The sequence below is a fragment of the Aythya ferina genome (assembly GCF_964211825.1).
Source record: "Aythya ferina genome assembly, chromosome: Z".
Lineage (NCBI taxonomy): Eukaryota > Metazoa > Chordata > Aves > Anseriformes > Anatidae > Aythya > Aythya ferina.
Window position 1 is genome coordinate 53,904,377 of NC_140299.1, and position 26,190 is coordinate 53,930,566.

A 26,190-nucleotide genomic window follows, 5' to 3' on the forward strand; every position below is an offset into this window, starting at 1 on the left:
AGGAGTCATCTGACAACACATTCCACTGGCCTATTCTTTTGCCAGAAATGCCAAAGCTAGCAGCCAAAGCTCATAGGGAATAGCTGGGGGTTAAAGTCTTGGAATGCAGCACAAGACTCCAGGGTTTGGTGCTGTGCCTGAGCTTCCTTCCTTGCCCTCACAGTCTGGTGAACATGGTGAAATAATGGTGCAAGACTGGTGAAGGCAAACTGGCCTGAATTACCAAAGATGTAACACCTCTGGATATACTCAGCTGATTTCTGAATGCTAATTGCAGTCAATCAGAGGAAGTCAATGGTGTAAGAGCAAGTTGCAAGTAGTAAATCTAAGTAAAAGAATAAATTCATCCTCACCTGTTTATTTTAGTAACATCTTCTGAATGGCCTGAGAAAAAATGCTGCAATATCAATCCCAGACTATGACGTAAGATGGGTTTACCTCTGATGAATCCAGTTTCAAGCCAGATTCTGTCAATTTTATTTTATTTTATTTTATTTTATTTTATTTTATTTTATTTTATTTTATTTTATTTTATTTTATTTTATTTTATTTTATTTTATTTTATTTTATTTTATATTTTATTTTATTTTATTTTATTTTATTTTTTGGTTTATGCAAATCTATTTGCTTGCTAAGAAACAGATGAGGGTGTTATGGTCTTGCCAAATAGTCAGGTTTTGCTTAAACCTAACCCTGGCCGTGCCTCTGTTTTTGGCCTGCATTGTAATTTATTCTCAAATACTGCATTAGCCCTGCTGACATGTCAAACTGAATACCTAAGACCATTTTAATATGGTCTTTGTTAATTTGTTTAAGTACTTGATCCAGTGCTTGAAATTTCTTGCCTGTGTGACCTCTTCCAGTATTTTGCTGACAACTAATTCATTGAATCTGACAAGTTATTTTATTTAGCACTAGGCTTCATGTTTTCATCTGGTCTGAGAGTATTTCACCCCTTGCTTTCTACTTTTGTTCTCTGGCTGCAGTTTTCACCCTGGTGTAGGTGTGCTGGAAGGAGGGCATGCCTCCTGCAGACACCCTGTGGGTCCTTCTGTTTTAATCTTAGCTGTAAGCCGTGGCATATGGGCAATATGTACTCACCCCGTTCAGCCACCCTTGTCAGCTTGCAGAGGAAAGGGGACAGAAACCTGCAACCTGCAGCTGCTGCACTGGGAATGTGGGCAGAGCTTGCCGCACACTTCAGAACCGTTTATTGAATCTGCAGGAAGCCTGAATGCATCTGAGGAGAGACCTGCACCATAACTGGAAATTAAATATATTTCTCCCTATCTCACAGGGTAAGTAGTGTTTATTTGTACGTATCTGTATAATCTAGCATAGCAGTGCGCTGCAGCAGCCTGACCTCTGCACTGATTTTGCAGTTGGTCTTACATCAGTGGAGGCTGCTCTTAATTTCCTCAGCAGAGCATGAGAGGAGAATGAAGATGCGTTAGTCCTACAGCATGCACACAGTCACAGAGAGTAATGAGTGATGTCTCTGCAAGTAGCCCTGCAGTCCTTTATGAGGTAACGTGGTCTTTGACGTCAATGGGAAGTTTGCTTCCACAAAAGCTAAACAGGGACTGCAGGATTTGGTTTCATGTGGTTTTATGAAGCACAACTGTCAGAGCCACTGAAAGAAATCAGGATGTATTTCACTGGCAGCCCTCCCAGTGTTGCTATTCGTGATGCTATTTACTGCCACCTTGGTTTACTGTGTTGTTTCTGCTGTGTGTATTTTTGTGTCCATGTTCTACAGTCATTTTTTCATCACCTTTGCTGTTAAATCTGTGAATTAGTCAGGTTGGCTCTTCACAACCTTCATTGTGAGTGACTCTTGCAGGAAATGCAGGGGGACATGAAATTTTGGGACATGAATGAGATGCCATCCTGCCACTTCTCTTTTCAATTTGTGCAGAAGAGAATTGTTCATAGCCTTCGCATGAAGTATGTCCCATTTAGCCAGTCACACCCACATCTGTGTTTGTGCCACTCTAGGATCAGTTGGGTTGCTTTTTGTTTCCTTATGGACAACAGAATCATGAAAGTGCAGGGGAAAACACACATTTCTCAAACAGAAAGGGCCGAGGGTTTGAGAGAAAGGCATGCTTTCAGGATTTTGTTGGAATTACATGGTGTGATAATACACAACCCTCTAAACAGAAGCGGTGGGTGCAAGAGAACAGACAATGTCACCCACCTGCCCCTCAAGGGAGCTGCAGTCACAGTGAGTGGAAAGGAGGGCTATGGCTGCATTATATAGGAGACTGCTCTGTTTTGGGCATGGGGAAACATGGTTAATGCAATGCATGAAATTCACCAGAAAGTCAAAGTTTTCCTGGTGGGTGGAGGAAGCAGGCACTCCCACTTAGTTCTCTGTAGTCTCCTATTATTATATATATATATCTATTTACTTTAGTGGAAGAAAAGGTTAGGGAATGTATTGGCTTATAGCTACCTGAGGTCCCTTACCCAGCATATCATGGTCATTTCTGTAATAGCATACTGGTTTCATGCTTTCTGAACAGTGTCAACTTTATGGAGCACCTCCAGAAACTTGTCCTTCTGTGCTAAAGGAACCTGACTACTCGGGCTTGTAAATACCATCCATTTCATCAGTGTGACAGCTAGAAAGGTTATTTGTCCAAAGGCCCATGGGAAATAAATGTCAGGAGGAGAATAAATCTGTCCAGGTCTCCTAATTACTAAGTCACTGTATAATCAATTAGGTTTCTCCTAAGTGAGGCACACGCTCTTTGTTTGGTTTAGCTGTATATAAAACCCAGTATCATATCAGAGGTTTTCACTTGTGCTCCATAGTACATCTGGAGCCCATAGATCTAATTTTTTTCAGACGTGTGGGGAAAATCCTGCCAATTCTAGATTTGCAATGAAGTTATGGGATTAAGTGAAGATTGTGTTTTGATGTTGAATGCAGTGCTTGGGAGTAAGTGTATTTTTTTCGGAGCCTGGACCTCAAATGAAATACCTCTTTGTGCAAGGAAGCATGGTCTGGAGATAAAAGGCTGGGACTCGAGTCTGTAGTTGCTGTGTTTTTGGGATGCTGGTGTCCATGCCGATGGTACCTGCTGGTGCTGATGCCTGTGGACTGCATTGGCATGAAAATCACTTGGCGGCTGACCAGCACAGTGGAGCATAGCGTGTGTGAAATAAAAAGTCGTGCTCTGTGGCATCCCTCTGGTATCTCATTGCCTGACTGCTCCCTTTTCTGATTCAAGTAATTATACTGGAAACTGCCAGATTGTCTGTACTGGTGCAGGGGAGAACAATGTGCTGAGGAAGGACTGGATCACTCCAGAGTGTGCTTGCTGATGGGATTTCTCAGGTGGTACAAGGTGTTTGGGAGAGATGCCAGCCTGTGGCACTTCCACCATCACTTGTTACTTTGTGCTTTCATCTGAAACTGATGAGGACCTGTTCCCACTTCTCGAAAAACTAGATCATCAGCGCAAGAGGAATGTGTGGTTGCCTGCAGGGAGTGCTGGTGGGGTTGTCCTGGAACGGTCTGACAGAAAGATGTCCAGCACAGACTGGTGGCAATCCAGGCTGCTGGTGGAGGCAATTCAGGTTCTGGTGTCCTGTGGGAACAAGAGGTCACCTCCCACCATTTTGCAGATTTTTGTTGTAGGACTAGGTGGTGTGCTAGGCTCTTGGTGCCAATAATCAGGGGATTTCGTACAGAGATGTACTAGCTGGGCAATAAGTTAATGTTCTAAAAAGCCTCATTAGCTAAAGCATGTCTGAGCAGAGTTCAGCACAGCTTATGACATATATTTCCCAGAGGGATATTTTCCCATGATTACTGGAAACAGTATTCGGTTATCTGCTGATCAAGCTGGTCTTGGTTGGTTTAACAAAAATTTTAAGTTTCTAGCAGTACAATTAGTTTAGTTTCTAGCAGTACAATTGTCACTCTTTGCTCTTGGTCACAAGAACTCTCAAAGCCTGCTGTCTCTTCCCATTCTTGGCTGAAAACACTGGCTGGGCAGTTTCTGTCTTCCTAATATTGTTGTAGCTGTTATGGTCTGAAGGCACAAGACAAGTTTTTTAGCATGAAATGCCAAGTTTTATTAAACTAGCAAGTGATAATGCAAAGTGCATAGCTGGGTATCACTTGAGCTTTCAGACACCTGAATTTTCTTTAGGCCCACTCTAGATGCTTGTGGATATTTTCCAGCCTTGCTTGGCAATGATTGGAAACAATTTCAGCTCTCTTCTGCAACTTGTTTTTCATTTGCTTTCAGTACCTTTTCATTCATTTGCTTGTTTTCACTATTTTTTCTTCAGAGTTTATCTCCTCTAGAAGTCTTAGTCTTCGCTAAGAGTGTAAGTTCATACAGGTAGGTGTTGCCCTGTATGAATTTAGGTACACAAGATATTAGTGACAAAAATGTCACAGACGGTCATTCTTCTTGGCAGCTGAATCACTTTTAAAACTGTACTTTAAAGTGTACTTGTGTGATTGCTTTGCTTTCTTGAGCAGTAGAGCCCTCTGCAATTTTATGTAGATGAGTTTTCTCCTTTATAGTGGGAGGCACACAAGATGAAGTCTGAGGGTTTTTATTTAGGTATTTGTATGCAACTTTGGCATTTCATTTTGCAAAAAACAGGTTATTTTTACACAGAAAAATGCATGTTGTTCACTTAAGTGACTGCAGCAATTCTGCCAACTCATTAAGAATTCTTTAGTAATACTGAATGTTTTCCAGAGGACAACATAAAATGACAACATTTACTTCGGTTTCCAGAGCTGAGGTTGGCCTTATTTTTAACCTGAGTGCATCCTAAACCAGCCACTGTCTTAGCTAGTGGCTAAATCTGGTACTCTCCTTTCTTTAATATAAGTTGTGCTGAGAAGGAAAAAAAAAAGATAGGTAAGTCAGTAGAGAAGTCAGAAATTTTATAGCGTAAGTGATGAGCGTAGCACTTTTTCCTAATGCACTCTGTGGGTCTGTAGGCAACTGTACTGGGTAATAAAGGAGAAATATAAATGGTCAGTTTTGGGATTTCACTGTAGAAAGAGGTCACCAGTGGAGTCAGATGAGAGGCTGTGCTGTTAAACATTTGTAAATGTTATGGCAAAGGAAGTGAATAGTAAGGAGAAAAGTTTGCTGACGCTACTAACCTTATTCAGTTTTCAGGATAAAGGCTATACCAAAGAGAAACCTCATGAGACTGAGTGGAGAATAAATAGGCAGCTGGAATTCTGTGTAGGCAAATATAAAGGAATACATGTGGAAAGGACAATGCTAGCATTACACATACAGGGCTCTGAGCTGACTGTCTCTGTAGAGGTATGAGATCTTGGGGTTACAGTGGAGCTACGAAAATGTGAGCTCAGTGTACAACATCAGTAAGAAAACAAGTAGGTAGCAGAAAAACTGAACATTGGGTGATACATGAACAGGAACAGGAAACCAAATGAAGAACAGTTATTCCACTGTGTAAATCTGTGGAGCTCCATAGGTAGTTCTGTACCATGTATACTTCTCAACCTGTGATCCTACATTGGCTCAAAAAGACAAAAAGGTACAGAAGGTGGTGATATAGATGAAATAATTTCCAGTAGCTTGGCAGCTTCAGAGTGGAAAACCTCAAAAGTATGCAGTGCTCTGTGAATCAATAAATGGCATGTGAGATGGAGAGCACAAAACTCATTCTTCTGATCCCAGAATGAGAGACCTTGAAATGAGACTAACTAGTACTGGCTCAGACCAAACTGGAAAATACATCTCTCCTAGGGGCTCACACTCATGGAAGTTTTTTGTCAGAGGGTGTAGTGCATAAGTTAAGTTTTATACAGTCCCCTAAAATAGGGTAAAGTTGTGGGAGAAAAGTCAGCTGAAGACTACTATATAACAATTTACCATCTCTGGATTGGAAAGCTGCTAGGAGATTGCCACCAGATGATTACTGTCTCCATATGTTTATGTTCACAGCTGTCATCAGAGTATTCAGAACCTTTGGTGTGGTCCTCTTCAGTTAGAAAAAGTGATTGTATTGACTGTACAAATCAGTGGTTGCATGGTTTTGCCCTTTGCTATGACTTTAAAAGGTTCCTTTTTTGGCTGTTTTAGCATCTCCAGGTCCAACCAGGTGGGATGGTGTTGGTCTTTCTGGCATTTCATCAGCAATCTGAGAGAGAAGACTTGTGCCTTCATACTGTTTTCTGCACCAGCTGGTTCTGTCCCTTTTGGACCTCTCCAAATAGCTTCTGTGGGGACCAGAGGCAAGATAGGAATCAAAAGCTCTGTGAGGAATCCAGGTAAAGAGGAATCTAATATTTGTAGTTCATCTGGTTTAGAAAACAAACAAAACATTTAATGTAACCACATCAGCTTTTCCTCCAAAAGGGAACGTGGACAAAATGGGAGCTCTGGTCAAAAGGCACTTTTGTCCACTTTTCCATTCCAAACAGCTCCATTCTGCTGGTGTTTCACATTCACATTACAAATCCAACTCATGCCCTAGGATGTTCATTGCACTGAAACGAGTGTCATGTGGAAGTTTTGTGCCAGGAATGCTGATGTGCTGGGGCCGCACTGTGTGTTGGCATGAAAACAAATTTCACTTTCTTTGGCCCAGTGCAACTTCTGTTCCCTGTCCCCTGCTCCTCGTCTTAGGATGGAGATGGGAGGTGTGACTGCCATAGACCCAGAGTAACACAACACTGTTGTTATTGAGAGTCCCTCCCATCTACCAGTGAGCCATTAGTGAATATCTAGCAGAAAGGCAATTTTACTGTGAGCTTTCTTACCACCGTCCCCAGCTCCCAGCATGTGGTCTTCCTAAGCCTGGGTATGCCTGAAGTTAGAACCTGTCTGTTTGTACCTCCATGCACTGCTTCCCAGCCCCCTACATTACTTGGTGCTGCAGCAAAAAAGCATCCTCATGTGGTCAGAACAGGCCTGGAAGGGAGGAGTGTGCCCTTGCTTTGGCCTGTGGTAGCATGAGAACCTCCCCAGCACTCATCTTCTGGATGTGCTTATGGAAATGACAGAGTATCAGGTGTGTTGCTCAGGTAACTGTGAAACATCACACATACATATTGGTGCTGAAAAATTGGGTTAAAGCCTCAGCAGTGGGGAGACAAAAGCAAGCAAGCAAAGAAACAGACAGACAACCAGAACCAGAAGGAAACAGTGCCAGAAGACTGTATTCTGAGAAAGAGGGTCCAGTAGGGATCACCCATGGATGAACAGCAAGACCTATCTGCTAAGTAACAGTCAAAGATTTTTCTTGGAGCATCATTTTATCACAAGAGATGAGAGAGGCCACTGTAGTGGAAAAAGCCTGAAGCTGGTTCCCGAGAAGGCTAAGCATTTTTTCCTGCTGAGTCCTCACACAATACTGTGAGAAGAGCTAACTCTGCAGAAGCCTACTTCACACTGTCTATTTTCTGCCCATTAATAAAATTTCCCCTCTATTGCATGGATACCTTGCATGCTAGGGTCTACACTGTGTCATCTCTCTCATATTGACAGTTCTGCTATGCCACTATTGAATTTGCCTTAAAAGGATAATTTTCTCCCAAATTCTTCTTCCTTGAAAAAATTCTACAAAAGCTTTGTAAGTGGTGTGTACATAGTTGCCTATAAATACAAAAATATGAAGGCTTCTAATGCCTTATTTTTCTCAACAGAAACTATAACATTTTTTTTTTTTTTTTTTTTTAATGCAGATCATTTGGAGTGGGTTTGCATATGTTAAAACAACAGCAGTGCTGTTAATAAATTATTCCTTTTGTGAACAAAAGAAACATGAGCAAAAATCAGGAGTCTGTGAAGAGTTTAAGAAGAGGGCAAATAACAAATGCATTGCAGATTTTCTTTTAACACTCCCAGCTGATGCATTCTCTTGAAGCATAAAAATGTTTTAAGAACACTACGTGGGAAAATTTTGAATTTGAGTGCTGCAAAGAGGAAAAAGAAAGCTGTCAGGTACTTTAGAGAGATGGGCTAAGCATTAAAAATGTCATTATCTGTACTGAAACAGGTGTATCTCTATCCCACCCCTAAATTATTGGAATGTAATCACAAAATCTTTGAAGTATAAAAACAAAGGTGAAATATAATTTTATCACTGGTGAGAAAACAAAAAATCAATAACCTCCAAATCATTTTTTACATGAGTGGAAGTCATAACATGAAACAAAACATTATCATTTATCCTTGAGTTATGAAGCAGAAATAAAAGACAAGTGAAAGGTTTGAGCCAGTCTTTGCCCCAGGATATCACTGAGGTTGCAGTTGTAACTGTGGGCTAAATAAAATTCCAAACACAAGAGTTAAATTGGGTAATTTCTATAATAGACTGCAGCTTTTCATTAATAGTAACAGTATCCCATGTAATTCTTGTGTATTACATATATATGAATATTCTTTGTCGGTTCCAAATCAACATAGTTCAATTCTGGCAAGAATGGATGTGGTTGTTGGAATCAGCATCTTTCACTTCCACTGCTTCCATCTCTGTGTTCTCCAACACGAAAGCAAAAGATTATTGCATTCATAAGTTTGATTATTGAAAATCACAACATCAAAAAAGTTTGTGAGTGTTTGTGGAGGGGAATTTTCTCCAAAGTTTTCAGAAAAGGTTTTTATTATTCATGCATCATTATCTTTATTGTTCAAAGCATTATTATTTTATCATTCACATATTAAAGTTACTGAATAGTTAAAACACCTGATGGATAATTTATGAGTGGAAGAGGAGTACGGTCCTGTTTTTAGAGAGGTAACACAACCAGACAGAATCATATAAATCTTAAATGCCTATTCAGGAGGATCAAAAATTCATATTTGTTATGTCATTTTCATGAACAAGACCTAGGTTCAGATTAGTCAGGGCTTCAGATATTATTTGCAGATATTATGAATTTTAGCAAAGGTTTATGTCAGTGATATTGCTAAAATTCACAGCTTTTGACATTTCTTGCAAAGCAACAGAAATAAAAAGGAGCACCACTGAGTAGGATGAGCCCATGCTCATTCAAGAAGGTACAGTCATGGCAGACAGGAAAACGCTGTAGATTTCAATTTCAGTGGGTTTCCTTAGCCAAACTTGGTTACTATTGCTGTTTGGGGGAGAACTGAGTTAGGTTGCAGTGAAGTCTAGTCAATACAGGGTTGGTCAATGCATTGCATCTTGGCTTTTAATTATGGATGACTGCTCTCAGAAATGAATACCTGTGAAGAAAGCTTGCCCAGTACTACATTAACACTTCAGATGTTCAAGGGGACATTAGATATGAGGAACTGTCAGGCAGCATATGGTGTGTGAGTACTGATAGTATCAGATATCTCTCTGCCTCTGGAGATCCACAGAAAGGCTCAGGAAGAGCTGAGTGCTGGACATACAAAGGATGGGACTCAGGGTTGTAGGACAAGCAGTCTTTTTCATGTTTGGGAGTGTAGGGATCATCTCTCGAACTATTTCCTTTCTCGAACAGTTGGGTGGCATCTTCTGAGGGAGCAGGTTGCAGTAAGCCTCCAGAATGGACTGTCACTTTGACGCTCAGTGGTAAAAGCACTGAAGCCGTGACTTGTTCTGTCTTCATGAGTAAACCTTTTATGTAGTGTGTTGTAGTGGCATGTAGTTTCAGAAACAGATTAGGTTCTGTCAGATCCTGGGTACAGACGTCTGCACGAAGGAGAAGCTTAGTGAAGTAAGTGGAAGCACTCTAGTACTTCAGCTGGCCAGAGGAAACAGGCTGCCCAGAGAAGCTGTGGATGCCCCATCCCTGGAAGTGTTCAAAACCAGACTGGATAGGACTTTGAGAAACCTGGTCCAGTGGGAGGTGTCACTGCCCATGGCAGGAGCTTGGAATTAGGTGGTCTTTAAGGTCCCTTCCAACTCAAACCATCCTGTGATTCTATGATTTTATGTTTCTATGTAGAGCTACTGCATGGATGTCCACCTTGGTGAAATCTGACCTGGGCGAGTCTTCAGTAGGCCTTTTGGTAAGTGATTATTGCTTAAGGTCAGAAGCTTTCAATTAATATCTTCTTCATCAAAGTTTTTTCCTTCTTCTAGGAGAAGTTTCCCAGGAATGCCTACGGGCAGGTGCAGAGAGGTGAGTCCCAGTCTCTGTGGATGGATTGGTACTGTGCTGTAGTGTTTGCATGTTTACTTTACATCTAGGAGCTATATATGTTAAGACATTAGTTTGCCGTTTTGACTGCTTTAGAAGCTGCATGTGGGTAGTAATACCTGCATATATTTTTATCCAGAGAAGTATTTGCATTGCTTCAGTCTGATGTGAGTTCCCCTGGCAGTCTGATTCAACACGGAGAGACCATTTATACTTCTAATATGAACCCCTAATTTGCGTGATAGATTTGCTCTGTTTTGTTTTGTTTCCTTCTGTTTAAGAGACTAATGCACAAAATGTAAACTGCATTGAAGATATATTTGGAACAGCAGACATAATTTTTTTTCAGTTAAAACTGAGTTCCCGGCCTAAATGCAGCAGTTTCACGCAGCCACCCTATGTGGCCTTTAAGACACCTTTTTTTAGAGCACAAAGTAATAGAATAGTTTAGGTTGGAAAGGATATCTTCTCGCCTAACCCCATGCTCAGTGCAGGTCTAATTGGATCAGGTTTCTCAGGGCTCTGCCCAGTTCAGTCTTGACCACCTCCAAGGATGAAGATTGGACAACATCTCTGGGCAACATGCTGTAGTATTTAAACACCTTCATGGTAAGAATATTTCCTACTAAAAAATCAGAATTTCCTGTGTTACAATTTGTGTCCATTGCTTCTTTCCCTGTTGCCATGCACCTTGGAGAAGGGTCTTGCTTTATCCTCTCTATATCCTCTAATCAGGTAGCCATAAGGAACAAAAAGCTCTTCCCTTTGCCTTCTCTTCTCCAAGACAAAACATTCCAGCTTCAGCCTCTCCTTGCTTACTGTGTGCACTGACTCTTGATGATCTAAATGGCCTCCAATGGAAACAGCACTCCAGATGTGGTATTGTAGGTTGTCATGGTTTTGGCTGGGATAGAGTTAATTTTCTTTGTAGAAGCTTGTATGATACTGTTTTGGATTTTTTATGAAAATACTGTTGGTAACATATAGGTGTTTTAATTATTTCAGAGCAGAAATCACACAGAGCCCAGGACTTTTCAGCTGACAGGAGGAGGCTGGGGGATCACCAGGAGCTAGGAGGTGACACAGCCAGGACAGCTGACTCAGACTGGCCATAAGAATGTCCCATACCAGATGGTTTGACTGCATTTTCAACAGCTGCACTTCACAAGGTTCCTCTCAGACCTCTTCTCCAGGTTTTTCTGAAGAGTAACCTTGCTCTCTAGTGAAGTGACTACTATCCCTGCTTTGGTTCATCCACAAATGTGCTGACTGAGGACTCCATCTCATCAACCTGGTCACTGATGAAGTCTTTGTCCCAGTCTCAGTCCTTGAAGGATGTCAGTAGTTACTGGTCATCGGCTGTCCAGAGAGTTTCTACCCACTGTATTGTCCACTTACCCAGTCTGTATTTTATGAATTTGGTGGTTAGAAAACTATGGGAAACTGTGTCAAAGGCATTACATAGTCAAGGTATGAAACATCTATTGACTTGCCCATGGCACCGGTCACCTCACTACAGAAGGTGATGAGAAGCAATCTTGAATGAAGTTCCTCCAAAGAACTGTTTAGCAAAAGCAAATCTTTCAGGGATATTGACAACTGCATGGGATGCCAGGAGACTGAAAGTCTTGCTTGAACACAGACACACTGACTCTTCAAGGTGTGCTCTTTGTATTGGTGGCAGGACCCATGTCCTCCAAACACCAGCAGTATAGGGGGATCCTTCCTCCAGGGCCTTTATTTGTTCTTCCAGATGATCTTTCCTCCCCCACATTTTAGAGATAAACGCTTTCTTCTCAGTGTGCTCACTGGTAGCAGTACAGTTATGGGGGATTGACCACTGTCTGCTCTTATTTTTGTCACTTAAGTTCAATTTTTCTTCTGCAGCCTTGTGTCAATGCAACATGAACATCCAGCTTCTAGAGGACCTTTCTGTCTTCTGTTTGAGCATGCTAAGCAACGGAAGCTGTTCCTTCTTTTCTTGTCTATTCTCCTTCTGAAGGTCTCGTAGATCTCCCAGTGTTTACCTGCAGTTGTACCAGCAAAGCAAAGGTTTGGGTTGTGTTTCAATGAGGCAGAAGGAGGGCCATGTCACATACAAATGTTTCAAAAGCATCTGGCTAATTGGAAGCTATCATAATTTCAGTTTTGTAGCTTTCAGAGGTGTCAAGGACTTACAGCTCCATGGACTGCAGTCACAGATCCTGGAAGATGGTATCATTTTTATTTAGCCATTGACTTTTAAGCACATAGGCTCAGATGGTATCTTTCTAACTTGGTATCTTGACTTGAACAAGCATCAAGCATAGGCGCTTATAGAAATAATATCTGGGGCAGTACATTTGCCCACACACAGATCTTTGAACAATGTACAATGGAAGGGCCTTCTTAGCTTCAGAAGATCTCCTGGAATTTTCATGAGAATCATTTGAACCAGAAATTATGGTAATTTAAAATAAATAATTTGGTTGGCCAGGTAAATACAGACTCACTGAGCGGGGCCTGAATAACTGCATCATCAACTGAGGAAGCAGAGCATTTACTGGAGGGATAAGCAGATGAAAGCTAAGATCTCAGTGTAAGAGGAGATCTTGTGGTATCAACAAAAAGGGTGATTTTATGAGAAAAGATTTGAGAAAAGAAATGAAGTATATTCCTTAAAATGATCAAGAGCTTGCAGAAAGTAAGCAAAAGTTTATGAGGATGAGATCTCCTGAGAAAAGAAATCTTTACGCAGTTCTGTATTTGTAATTCCTGGGCACTACTCAAGGCTAATACGTGGAAGAACAGTCTATGCAAAATATTGAAGAGGGGCACAATTCTTCCAAGGGGTCCTAAGGGCAGAGTTCAGCTTTTACCTGCATACCACACTCCACCTCTCTCTTTATTGTTTTAGAGGGGGTTCTGTCCAGCTTTCCTCTGTCTTTGCAGTTCTTGCATTATCAAACTACAGAGTGTGCTGCAAAGTCCTGCAGTGTAGGGATGTCCTAAAATACTACCTTCTCAGTACTCACAGAAAAGATTAAAGATTGTACTGCTGCTGGTTTCATTGTGGAGGCAAAGATGACAAAGGTACAAAGGGACTCCTCTCTTCACACTCACACACACACACAAGTGGATGTTTTCTCAGGCATATTCTCAACCTTGTAGAGAGCATTTCTAAAGCATCTTCTGAAAACAACTGAAGCTCTGAAACCAAAGTGTTCTGAAGTGCTTCCCATTGATTCAGAAACATGTAGCCAAAGTTTTATAATTATAAAAATCTATGTTTTGCCCACTTTACTGGCCAAAAAAAACCATGCTACACAGGTTGTCTGTCTTCAGGGTGGTCCATCTACAAAATCACAGCCACCTGAAATGAAGAAGTTCATTATTACTATCTAAACTGCAAAAGAGGTAAGTTTTAATGGGGGTTAATAAATTATGCAAAGTTATTAAAGATGACCAAGATAAATTCTCCCATCTGAGAAAAGTGCACATATTTTAGGAAATGATTTGACAATGGAGAAACTCAGAATTGTATACTTACTAGGCAGTGGTGCATTTTGCATCACAGCATGAGATGCCTTGACAAATGAGGTATGCTGAGTTTGCTAAACAGAACCTTTGAAATACTTTCCTGGGTTTCTTAATGCCCTCAGCTTATTAACCCAGTGGAGTCTGTATGCATGGATAAGAGTACATTCTGCTCTGCTGTGCTCCTGTTGATGTCATGTAAATATGTGCAAAAGGATGAAAAAAGGTTTAAATAATTAGCTTTCCTCTTTGTTTTGTGTTTGTTGTAAGTAATCACCTACACAGTATAGAGAGGAGCTTGGTCTTTCATTATGGAGTTTTGGTCAGATTTCTGTATAATTGCCTAGTGCTGTTTTCTGTTACATTTTTCAGACTGATATGAAGCTGTTATTTCAATGTCACCTTACTAGCAATGAATATTTGTACATAATGTTTTATGTAAGTGATTTAGACATTGCTCTCCTGTCATCTATCTGCAATATTACTATGTGTTCTCCTAGAGGAGGAAAATATTCTAGCACTTGTTTTTATCTATAGACTAAAATAAATAACTGGAATTATTCAGAAAGAAATAAATTATTGATGCCTGATGTATTGTCCCACTTTTATTTGTCTTGAGGATATGTTTACATTTTTTCATGTTTCTAGATGAATTAATGGATTTTTCTTGGGTGTTTTTTTTTTTGTTGTTGCTGTTTTCATGTGACTTCTATGAGGAAAATTTATAATAGTGAGAACTAGAGATTGTTATAAAATGCAGTTGCTGCAGAAGTGTGTGTTTTCTCTGGGCTGAAACGAAATGTCTCCCTTATTCCCTGTAGAGGAGGGAGTGAACATAAGCAAAATGTAAGCGGTTTTTACTTGAGAGTTGTGAAGCTGTGTAACAACAGTGCAACTCCAACAGCTGTGTACTGTATGGGGGCTGAATCTAATTGGTCCTGTAGCTGCATTCTACTTGTATAATTATTTATTTATTTATTTATTATTTTTTTTCCTTTATGGGTTTTTGTTTTAATATATCTCTGGTGAAAAAGGAACATAAAACACTCCTCTGAAGAAATATTTTCTTAACAAACTACCTCTTTTACCAGATCTGAAAGCTCAGGTTCTCATGCAAATTGATATTATCATAAAAGAATTGTTCTTCCATACCACTGACAGATGTTGCTGCTAAGAATGCAATCTACAAATAGACTATTGCAATGCAATGATTTATTTTTACAAAAATGGGTTTAATGTAAAATATCATTCAGAACAGATGGGATAAGAAATTTTGGAGTGATTTCTGTGAGTTTCATTTGTGGAATACTATTGAGTGTATTCTCTGTGTATGATTCAGTGGTCTATGAGCTCAGCTCAGTTTCATTGTGTTTGATGAAAGGTTCCCATTCATTCAAAGGGATTTGACTTATGGCAGCAACATCATAGGATCATAGAATGGTTTGGGTTGGAAGAGACCTTACAGGTCACCCAGTTCTAACCCCCATGCCACACCTCCCACCAGACCAAGTTGCTCAAAGCCCTGTCCAACCTGACCTTGAACACTTCAAGGGATGGGGCATCCAGTCTTTGGGTAACCGATGCCAGTGCCTCACCACCCTCAGAGTGAAGACTTCCCTCCTTATATTGAATATAAATCTACCTTCTTTTAATTTAAAGCCATTCCCCCTTGTCCTATCACTGCATTCCCTGAGTCCCTCCCCAGCTTTCCTGCAGGCCCCCTTTAGGTACTGGAAGGCTGCTGTAAGGTCTCCCCAGAGCCTTCTCTTCTCCATATTGTACAACCCCAACTTCTTCAGCCTGTCTTCATAGGAGAGGTGCTCCAGCCCTTTGATCATCCCTATGTCCCTTCTTTTGTTTTGCTAATACATCACAGAATCACAGAATCACAGAATTTCTAGGTTGGAAGAGACCTCAAGATCATCGAGTCCAACCTCTGACCTAACGCTAGCAGTCCCCACTAAACCATATCCCTAAGCTCTACATCTAAATGTCTTTTGAAGACTTCCAGGGATGGTGACTCCACCACTTCCCTGGGCAGCCTGTTCCAATGCCTCACAACCCTTTTGGTAAAGAAGTTCTTCCTAACATCTAACCTAAAACTCCCCTGGCTCAACTTAAGCCCATTCCCCCTCGTCCTGTCACCAGGCACGTGGGAGAACAGACCAACCCCCACTTTGCTACAGCCTCTCTTGAGGTACCTACAGAGAGCGATAAGGTCGCCCCTGAGCCTCCTCTTCTCCAGGCTGAACAAGCCCAGCTCACTCAGCCGCTCCTCGTAGGACTTGTTCTCCAGACCCCTCACCAGCTTCGTCGCCCTTCTCTGCACCCGCTGAAGCACCTCGATGTCCTTCTTGTAGCGAGGGGCCCAAAACTGAACACAGTACTCGAGGTGCGGCCTCACCAGAGCTGAGTACAGGGGGACGATCACCTCCCTAGCGCTGCTGGTCACACTGTTCCTGATACAAGCCAGGATGCTGTTGGCCTTCTTGGCCACCTGAGCACACTGCTGGCTCATATTCAGCTGACTATCCACCATCACTCCCAGGTCCTTCTCTGCCAGGCAGTTCTCCAACCATTCCTCTCCCAGTCTGTAGCTCTGCTTGGGGTTATTGCGCCCCAGGTGCAGGACCCGGCACTTGGCCTTGTTGAACTTCATGCAGTTGACCTCAGCCCATCGGTGCAGCCTATCCAGATCCTCCTGCAGAGCTTTCCTACCCTCGAGCAGATCGACACACGCGCATAGCTTGGTGTCATCTGCAAACTTACTGAGGGTGCACTCAATGCCCTCGTCCAGATCATCAATGAAGATATTAAAGACGACCGGCCCCAGCACCGAGCCCTGGGGGACTCCACTAGTGACTGGCCTCCAACTGGACTTGGCTCCATTCACCATGACTCTTTGGGCCCGGCTATCCAGCCAGTTTCTAACCCAACGAAGTGTGCACCAGTCCAAGCCAAGAGCAGACAGTTTCTTGAGGAGAATGCTGTGGGAAACGGTGTCAAAAACCTCACTGAAGTCAAGGTAGACCACATCCACAGCCTTTCCCTCATCCACCCAGCGCATCACTCTGTCATAGAAGGAGATCAGGTTTGTCAAGCAGGATCTGCCTTTCATAAAGCCATGCTGACTAGGCCTGATCGCCTGCTTGCCCTGCAAGTGCTGCGTGATGACTCTCAGGAGGATCTGCTCCATGAGCTTCCCTGGTACTGAGGTCAAACTGACAGGCCTGTAGTTTCCCGGGTCTGCCCTCCGGCCCTTCTTGTAGATGGGCGTCACGTTTGCTAGCCGCCAGTCGATTGGGACCTCCCCCGATAGCCAGGACTGTTGATAAATGATGGACAGTGGCTTGGCCAGCTCCTCTGCCAGTTCTCTCAGTACCCTTGGGTGGATCCCGTCCGGCCCCATCGACTTGTGCACATCCAAGTGCCATAGCAGGTCACCAACCAGTTCTTCATGGATAGTGAGGGGCCTCACCATGTCCTTCTTGTGCTGGGGGCCCCAGAGCTGAACTCAGTGCTCCAGATGGGGTCTCATGAGAGCAGAGCAGAGAAGAGGGGGACAATCACCTCCCCAACCCTGCTGGCCAAGCTGCTTTTGATATGTATCCTTGCAGCCAGGTTATGGCTGGCTTTCTGGACTGCAAGTGCACAGTGCTGGCTCATGTTGAGCTTCTTGTCTTTGCCTTCCTGGGCCCAAGCCATATGGCTGGAGCTCTTGTTGGTGAGGACTGAGGCAAAATAGTCATTAAGTACCTCAGCCTTCCCCATATTCTGGGTGACCATGTCTCCCGTTTCCTTCCAGAGAGTGACCACAGTTTTCCCAGTCTTCCTTTTACCACCAATGTACCTATAGAACCCTTTCTCATTGCCCTTGATGTCCCTGGCCAAATTTAATTCTAAACGGGCTTTGGCTTTCCTAACCTGATCCCTGGCTGCTTGGACAATGTTTCTGCATCCCTCCCAGGCTATCTGTCCTTGCTTCCAATCTCTGTAGGTTTCCTTTTCTGTTTAAATTCAGTCAGTCCTTGGTCACCCATGCAGGTCTCCTGGCATTTTTGCCTAACTTGCTCTTTGTTGGAATGTGTCACTCCTGAGTTTGATGGAAGTAATCCTTGAATATTAACCTGCTTTCTCAGGCTCTTCTTCCCTCCAGGGCTTTGTCCCACAGTACTCTACAAAGCAAATCCGTAAAGGGGGCAAAGTCTACTCTCCCATAATCCAGGGTAGCTAGTTTTCTGTGCTCCCTCCTTGCTGCTGTCTGAATGCAGAACAGCACCATTTCATGATAATTGCAGTCAAGGCTGCCCTTGAGTTTCACATTTCCCACCAGCCCTTCCTTGCTGACGAGAACAAGATCCAGAACAGCACCTGTTCTCATTGGATTCTCTGTCACTTGGAGAAGGAAGTTGTCATCATTGCATTCCACGAACCTCCTGGATTGCCTATGTCCCACTGTGCTGTCCCTCCAACAGATTATCAGGGTGGTTGAAGTCCCTCCTGAGAACCAGGGCTTTGGAATGTGAGGCTACTTCTATTTGTCTATAGATGACCTGATTTGCTTGATTGTCTTGATCGGGTGGCCTATAGCACACTCCCATTACAATGTCACCTGTCCCTGCCCTGCCTTTAATCCTGACCCAGAAGATCTGTCAGCTCCTTATCCATCCCCAGGCAGAGCTCCATGCATTTCAGCTGCTCACTGACAAAGAGGGTGATGCCCCCTCCTCACCACCTCTGATAGTCCTTCCTAAGAGCCTGTACCCTTCCATTCCAATACCCCAGCCATGAGAGCCATCCCACCACATCTCCGTAATGCCAACAAGGTCATAAGCTTGCAGGCATGTGTACATCACTAACTCCTCTTGTTTATTCCCCATGCTACATGTGTTAGCATAGAGACATTTAAGTTAGGCCCCTGATGAAGCTGGCTTACTGGCTGAAATCTCTTGTCTTCTTTCGTGCTGCTCTTCAGGTTGTCTCCCGCTGACCCATGACCATTTTCCAGGCTCTGGACATTTATCATTGACACTGGCATCAAACTGGTAGGAGTGGGATGGATTGAGGTTCCCCTCCCCTGGTAACTCTAGTTCCAAGCCCTCTTCAGCAGCTTGGCAAGAGGATAACTGAAAATGCTCTGTAATGGCACCTCAGGCTTCAGAGGAAGACTCTTCTTTCTGCTGGTCCTTGCTGTTGCCTGCTTCCATCCTCCAATGTTATTTCCCCCCCTCCTTTCTGTGAGTGCTGTGATCAAAAGCTATGAACATTCCTGATTGGTACATGTACATGGGGTGCATGATAGTGCAATTTCCCTTGTGGATATGAAAATGGTCTGAAAGAGTTTTTTGAAACTAGTGTTGGAAAGAGGACAATGATCTGTCTTTCACTGTGAGGATCAAGCAATGTGGTGTCTGAGAGCTGGAGCAACAATGAAGTGAGAGTGCATGTGGTGGCTTTTCAAGAGCCATACAACTACTTTGGGCACGCACTGGTAGAAGAGGTGCAAAGCTCATTTTTAACCTCTACTACTTGAAAACATTGGAATTTTGAATGTGAACCAAAAAGTAATGAAAAAATCTAATATTTAGCTGGATTTAAGTTTGCTTGAAGTAGGTTATTTAAAATAGGTTTCAGTGTTTGATAGGTAGTCCCTTTTTTTTTTTTTTTTTTTTTTTTTTTTTTTTTTTTTTTTACTGTGATCATTTTATTCTAATTTAGTGTGTAAGATTTAACTTTGAAGAAGCTTTTACATACTTTTCCCCTAAAATATTCCCCTAGCTAGTGGAAACCTGAAACATAATCATGTCCTTTGTAAACACATGTAGGTCTCCTTTTTGCAGAAGTGGTCTTGAGTTATTTTGGTTAATTTTATTATTCTGTGATTCCTTCAAATATATTTCTGTTTGCTATTTTTCTGAGACATTTCTAGCATGAAATGTGTCTCTAATCTGTACAAGTTGAACAAGAGTACTTAAGATTCAGTGCATCAGTGTCAACCTTCACAACTCCAAATCTCAATGGTCTTTCCCTGTCTTATCATCTCAGCATCCAAAGATTTTTCCCAAATGGCCAGATTTGGATCCAGCTATACACTCTGTTATATACTAGAAATTTTGGTTATAATTGAGAACCTCCTATGTTTGCTACCAGACAATTTTACTAATGCCACTATGCTTTTGTCTCTCTCTCTCTCTCTCTTTTTTTTTTTTTTTTTTTTTTTTTTTTTTTTTTAATGTTAATTCTTAGGTAATACTTTTGGACACGATTTCACACTTTAGTGTTTTATGCACACATTGACAAATGGCTAAAGATTTTGAAAACTGTGTTTTCATGTCTAAGATGGATTTTGCCATGATAAGTCTGTGTCTCTAATCCTCAGGTTGTAAACTTCCATTTTAGGAAATAATTTATGCTGTGATTTGGATATTATCTAATATTGTGAATCCAAACTCAGATGTTACAGAATATCTCTTCCCTTCCCTTCCCTTCCCTTCCCTTCCCTTCCCTTCCCTTCCCTTCCCTTCCCTTCCCTTCCCTTCCCTTCCCTTCCCTTCCCTTCCCTTCCCTTCCCTTCCCTTCCCTTCCCTTCCCTTCCCTTCCCTTCCCTTCCCTTCCCTTCCCTTCCCTTCCCTTCCCTTCCCTTCCCTTCCCTTCCCTTCCCTTCCCTTCCCTTCCCTTCCCTTCCCTTCCCTTCCCTTCCCTTCCCTTCCCTTCCCTTCCCTTCCCTTCCCTTCCCTTCCCTTCCCTTCCCTTCCCTTCCCTTCCCTTCCCTTCCCTTCCCTTCCCTTCCCTTCCCTTCCCTTCCCAGCTGCATGTTTTCTTTCATGATAATAAAGTTTCTTCTTCTAAAGAGCTCTTTGAGATATATAGCCATCATCCATTAAGTCCAGAAATCATTGGGATGGCATATCTTGGAAGGAGTTTGTCCTAAAACTTAAAGAATTTGCCCATCTTGCATTAGGAGTCATTGACTATAATACAAAAATTGGTACCTGGAGCACTCTTCAGCTCTCTTTCATTTATCATTTTTATCAGATTTTATGTGCTATTCCAATAAAACACTGAACATTTTTATTTCGCTATTTTGAGGCAAACTTAAACTTCTCCATCTCTGGAAAAAAGATTTTATTTATTTATTTATTTATTTATTTATTTTATGAAGGAGAATCAACATCAGAAAAAGCATTTCAGGGAGAAAAAATATTTTAAAGGATAGACTATAATGCCCATTCTTCCAGCAGCCAGGTTTTAAAGGTCTATTGCAGGCTGGAAAATTGAAGGACTGTTGAAAGGTCCTTGATTTATCACTCCTTACTTTTCTTTCTGTAATGCCCCTGTATGTCCTAAAATATCTTAATTAAAGCTCAGACTGTTGTGTCCACTGTGTGTTCTTTGGCTGCAGTAAAAGCATAGCCATCCAAATAAAAGCTGTTTTAAAGCCAGAAAATTAGTGCCAGCTGATTTTACCTCTTGGTGAAACAGGCCTGTTACGCTAAGGGGAACAATGCAGCCCTGGAGGACAGTTGACCATGCTGTCCATGTGACTGCTTGGCCATGCTCGATGTGCAGGTTTGTGAAGAGTCTTGGTCAGCTCATCTGAAATATATGCCTCATCTTCCAGCTCCCTTTGTTAAATTTTCTCCTCCTTTCTACTCAGTGATGATTCCCAAGCTGTGTACATTGATTTGTTTGGAGAGTAGGAGTCATGAGCATGGTCCACATGAGACTGCCTATTTAAAACTAGGTGTCTTCTTTTGAGGCTAAGCGTGTTTCTTAGGTGATCTTGGGACACATACTATTGGAAGAGGGGACCCCATCACTGCTGGTATTGGGCAACATCCTAATTACTGCAGGAAGCTGATTCCCCCTCTTCCCACTTGTAGAGCAGGTTTATCTTGTTGACACATTCTTTGAAGTGCCAACCATGCTTCTTTCCTTCAGAAAGGTGTCACGTTGTCCTCTTTTTCTCAGAAACATAAGAAAAGATCTAAGTTCACTACGTGAGGAAGTGCCATCAGCCAGGAGTGATACAAGGAGAGGAGGAATGTGTCATAAATTTAGAGGGAAAATTTGCAGCCAAGGAAGCAGTAGGTGAGACTCTTTGCAGTCACTGTGTAATTGGACCAAGTGCTAAGTGGTTGGCATGCACAAGCAGTACCAGGCTGTTGGTTTGCAAAAGGCTTTTGCTACAGGAAATACAAACAAACAAACAAAAATCATGAAAAAAAAAAACAACAACAACAAACAAAAGGAAAACAAATGAAGAAAATAACCCACAAAACCAAAACCAACCAACCAACTAACCAATAACTAAAAAAGAAAATCTGGAAACCCGAGGAATTAATAGAATAAATCTTACAGCACTTCTTGAATTGCTCCTGACTCCAAGGGTTGTGATCAGTGACACAATGTTCAGTGAGAAGGCAGTCACTGGAGCAGTGCCCCAGGGTGAATGCTGGGGCCCGTGTTGTTGTACCTCTCCATTAATACCTTGGATGATGGACAGAGTGCATCCTCAACAAGCTGCAGTGGTACCTAACTGGGAGGAGTGGCTGGCACATCAAGGAACAATCAGCTCTGGCAGACCCTGCTTTGAGGAGCTGGCTTGGCCTAGATGACCTGTGGAGGTGCCTGCCAGCTGCAGCCATGCAGTAGCTCTAATTTTGTGTAACACCGTGCTTTATGCTTTGACCAGTTTCCACAGGACTTTTTTTTTTTTTTTTTTTTTTTGTTAACTAGTACTTAGCTACATTGCAGACCTCTTGTGGGTCTATGTTCTTTGGGGGTTTCACCGTCTGTCTCAAGTTCACGGTGATGGGAACCTTGCAGCTCAGGCTGAGCATGAGAGGGGATACATAAGGGAAAGTCACAAGGATCTTTACATGACCATGGCCATGTTTTTCTATTTACTAGTATGTAACTGGTTGCTCTCTTCCTGACAGCATTGATAATGAATAAAATTCGCTGTATTTGTTTAATACAATATAGTTCTTGTGAACCTCCAGTGCTTTAGACACACTTTTTCTTTCACAAGTCTGTTGCAAAATGTTCTTCCCTGAAGCCTCATCAGCTGAAAAACATCAGGGCTGCCATGGTCTTAGAAGCAGCTGGAGGGTAACATGTCTTCATTGCCATCAAAGACAATGTGTCCTTGCAGAAATGTTCACTGCAATGTCCACTACAATGGACAATGTGTTTCCACTGCAGAAATTGGGGTTTTTATTTTATTTATTTTTTTTCCCTCCTGGAAACCTCATTTGCCATATAAGTCACTAAGTGCTGCTACAGAACATTCACATGAAATGGGCTGTTTGATTCACAGGTGTGTCTGACATTCTGGATCCCTGCTACTTTATGTTGAAGTTGATTGCAGGGTTAATTTAGTCTGATCCTTACCAGATGGATTGTCAGACCTTGATTATTACACATTTTTGAAGTTATCTAAGATTAAGCATAGAAAATGGAACAAACAAACAAAAATAAATAAAGAAAAAAATGTAAAGTGAATGAAAAGTTGTTCTTGTGGTTTGCACATTTGGATGATAAGTTGACTTAAAAAAAAAAAAAACCACGATACTGAGTACAAGGTCAGTCTTGCTACTTACTACATGGGGAGAAGCCACGCATGAGTGGGTGAGCTAGCCTGCCCCAAGTATGGGAAAATATTTTCCTTTCTGCCTTATTTGCCATCATGGAAGTTGTCTTGCAAAGGACATCAAGAGAGGCCTGTACTCTGTGATGTCTGGTGGGACAAGGTCCCACTGTCTGTGATCTCCTGCCTGGATTCTTCAGCATGATAGGATCTCAGTCTTCTTCTGTCCACTTGGAAATTAGAATTCTACCATCTTTTGCTTACAGTCAAATGCTATTGAAGTTGGTTTAGTGTGGAGGGTTCTTTCTTTATTTTTTTTTTTAATTTTTTTTTTTTTTCTGAAGTGGAATAAGGAAGACATCAGAAGATGAGGATAATGTGATTGCATATGCTGGATTTTAAGATGTCATTACAAATGCAGCTGTGTTTAAAACACAAAAAGTTCATTACACTTGCTAGTCTCTGAGGATCTGGCAGTCTCTCAAGAGTTACTTTGGACAACAATATTTTCATAAGCAAATGAAGGAAGTATCTCTTATTCAATAAATGCAAGTTGTTTTTGTTTTTATTTGTTAGTGAAAAAGAAAAAAAAAAAGAAAAAGAATAGAAGGATTGCTCTCAGTTTAGTCTTGCCTTGGCAAATCATGATCTTGCTTTATCTTACTAAGACCTCAGATGTCCCCAAAACACATGCTCTACACCATCAACTGGCAGCGTCGACATTTTTCTCTGATTTAAAAGTCAGACTGAGTATGTTGTCAAAGAAATATTAGAACTGCATTTTCCAGAATGTCATGATAATTATAAACTTTTCTTCAACCAACTAAAAAAAATTACTGAATTAGCATTCTGTAGGAAAATGTGCTTATTAGGAAGCACTTTTTTTTTCTTTTTTTTTTTTTTTCTTTTTTTTTTTTGTGATACAAAACTTAATAAAGGTAGTACGTTTAAATCAAATTTTACCTCAGAGAGGATATGTAACTTGACACTGAAAAATGGAATTTGTCTGGAAGTCATTCAGATTTGCAGATCTAAGACTTTTCTCTTTCTTTAGGAAATAACGGTTTGCAGACAATTGATTTATTTACGGTTAATGATAGCAGTATGCAAGATGTGTCCCAGATGTAGTGGAAGATTAAGAAGTGTGAAACATTATTGTTAGTTAGCTTTTCACAAGCTACTTGCTTGTAACTATATAATTTCATCTGTGATTTAATACTTGCTTTCCTTTCACTGTCTTGCTGAATAGCACGGCCTTTGTAGAAACCTAATCTCAAGGACATAATTCTAAGAGCCAATAGAATGCATCAGTGCCCATTTAGGTGTTGGCAAAAACAGATAGACCGAGCAATAGATCAGACAGCTCTCCTGGAGCTACTGAGCAGCCATGCAGATGCTCTTTTCTCATGGGTATAAGAGCAATAAACTGCAGGATGTTTTCTCCTTAGCAACTTAAAAGGAATGCTGTCAATCTGAGTTCTTGAAATACACTGATTTAAACGGTACACATTTGCTGATTGTTCACAGCTGGATAAGGTGCGCTGGACACAAAATAAAATCTTAAATTAAGTTTTATGTCCCTTTATTCCTGTTCATGAGGCCATGAGGAGGACAGGTCTGGTCCTCTCTGTGTTGTTCTGAGGCAGACTGCTGCACTATCCTGGTACTCCTTCTGTTTGTGTGCACTAAAAGGCAATGCTCTTCTGAATGCTCACACATGAAATAAATTAGTAAAACTCCAGTGGCTGAAGAACTAGAGTGGAACCGAGTAAGTCTGTTTTTCATTCCTGGTTTTGCCACAGATTGCCTGAACATCCATGGATGGAGTTTGGTTTCTGTTGTATGGAGGTGTGTTCTTTCTCTATTTAGCCTGGAGCTTCAGGGCAGAGCCTGACTCACAGTGTGTGTTGCAAGACAGATGATAGCAGGACCTCCTTCTCCTGCTCATGTGCACATGGATTCAGGAGTGATGTACTTTTGCACTGTTGAGACAGTGGCTGCTCACTGCCTATTGGGTCTGATAGCTCACTGTTATCTATGGAGGGGTCTACAGTCACACTGATAGTGCCAGAGCCCCGTTAATTGGTAGGTCTCATTCCTGACATCAGTCATGCACAACAGAAGTGCTAAAGGCAGACTTATCTAAAAACTCAATTAAGATGGTTGTCTTGTCACCACATTAGTCATTGGTGTGTCACAGGGGGGCAGCTTGACGGAACTTTGTTGTACTTATTTGAGGGAGAAAGTGGAAAAGCATGTTCGACAAAAGGAACAGAAGCCAAGCCAAATCCCCAATGATCTATTCTTCTTCCTGCTAAGTGGTTACATGTGTTTTATTGCTGAGCATCCAGCTAAAACTTTCAGGGACGTTTTTGTGGGGTGTGCTGGGAGTGCTGACTCAGAACAGCTCTTGCAGCCTATTCAACAAAAACATCTGGTTCGGCTCTGATTTACACTTGTTTGAAGAGAGGAGAGCAGGTGCATCTATTGCTGCGGTGGGAAGCTGTCAAAGAAGGGACCTTTTCCCACACCACCTCTCGTCAGGGTGCCTCTACTGTGGCTTGGGAGCCATTGCTTCTGGGGACTGTTACACTTCAAAAGCCTCATATGCCATCTCAGCACATGAATGTTAGGTATCCTCCAGTCTTATGACAATGAGAAAGTACTGTTTCCTTCTTCCATGGGATAATCGGTATCACTAATAAAGGATTTTTCTCTTTGAAGCAAATACCCTGTTTCAACCTGCAGAGTATAATTAAACTGGTTTAAATTTGGTGGATTTATTTAGCTGAATGGAACAGATCTTGCCATGAAATAGAAACATCCACCCAGGAGCTCAATGACTGGTAGAAATTGTTGAATTGTTCTCTTACAAAAGAATTCTGACCTAACAGATCCACCTAGAAGAAGTGTTAGGTAACAATCACGTTACCATGTTGACCAACCACAATCCCAGGAGATGAGAAGG

At 41.8% G+C, this 26,190-nt stretch overlaps 1 long non-coding RNA gene across 1 annotated transcript; it reads left to right on the plus strand.

The window, feature by feature from the left end:
* The first annotated feature begins 1,222 nt into the window (after positions 1-1,222).
* Positions 1,223-10,180, plus strand: LOC311427706. The gene is made up of 4 exons (XR_014687507.1): positions 1,223-1,298; positions 6,099-6,286; positions 9,920-9,983; positions 10,057-10,180. It is a non-coding gene; the product is annotated as an uncharacterized lncRNA (long non-coding RNA).
* The last annotated feature ends 16,010 nt before the right edge of the window (positions 10,181-26,190 follow it).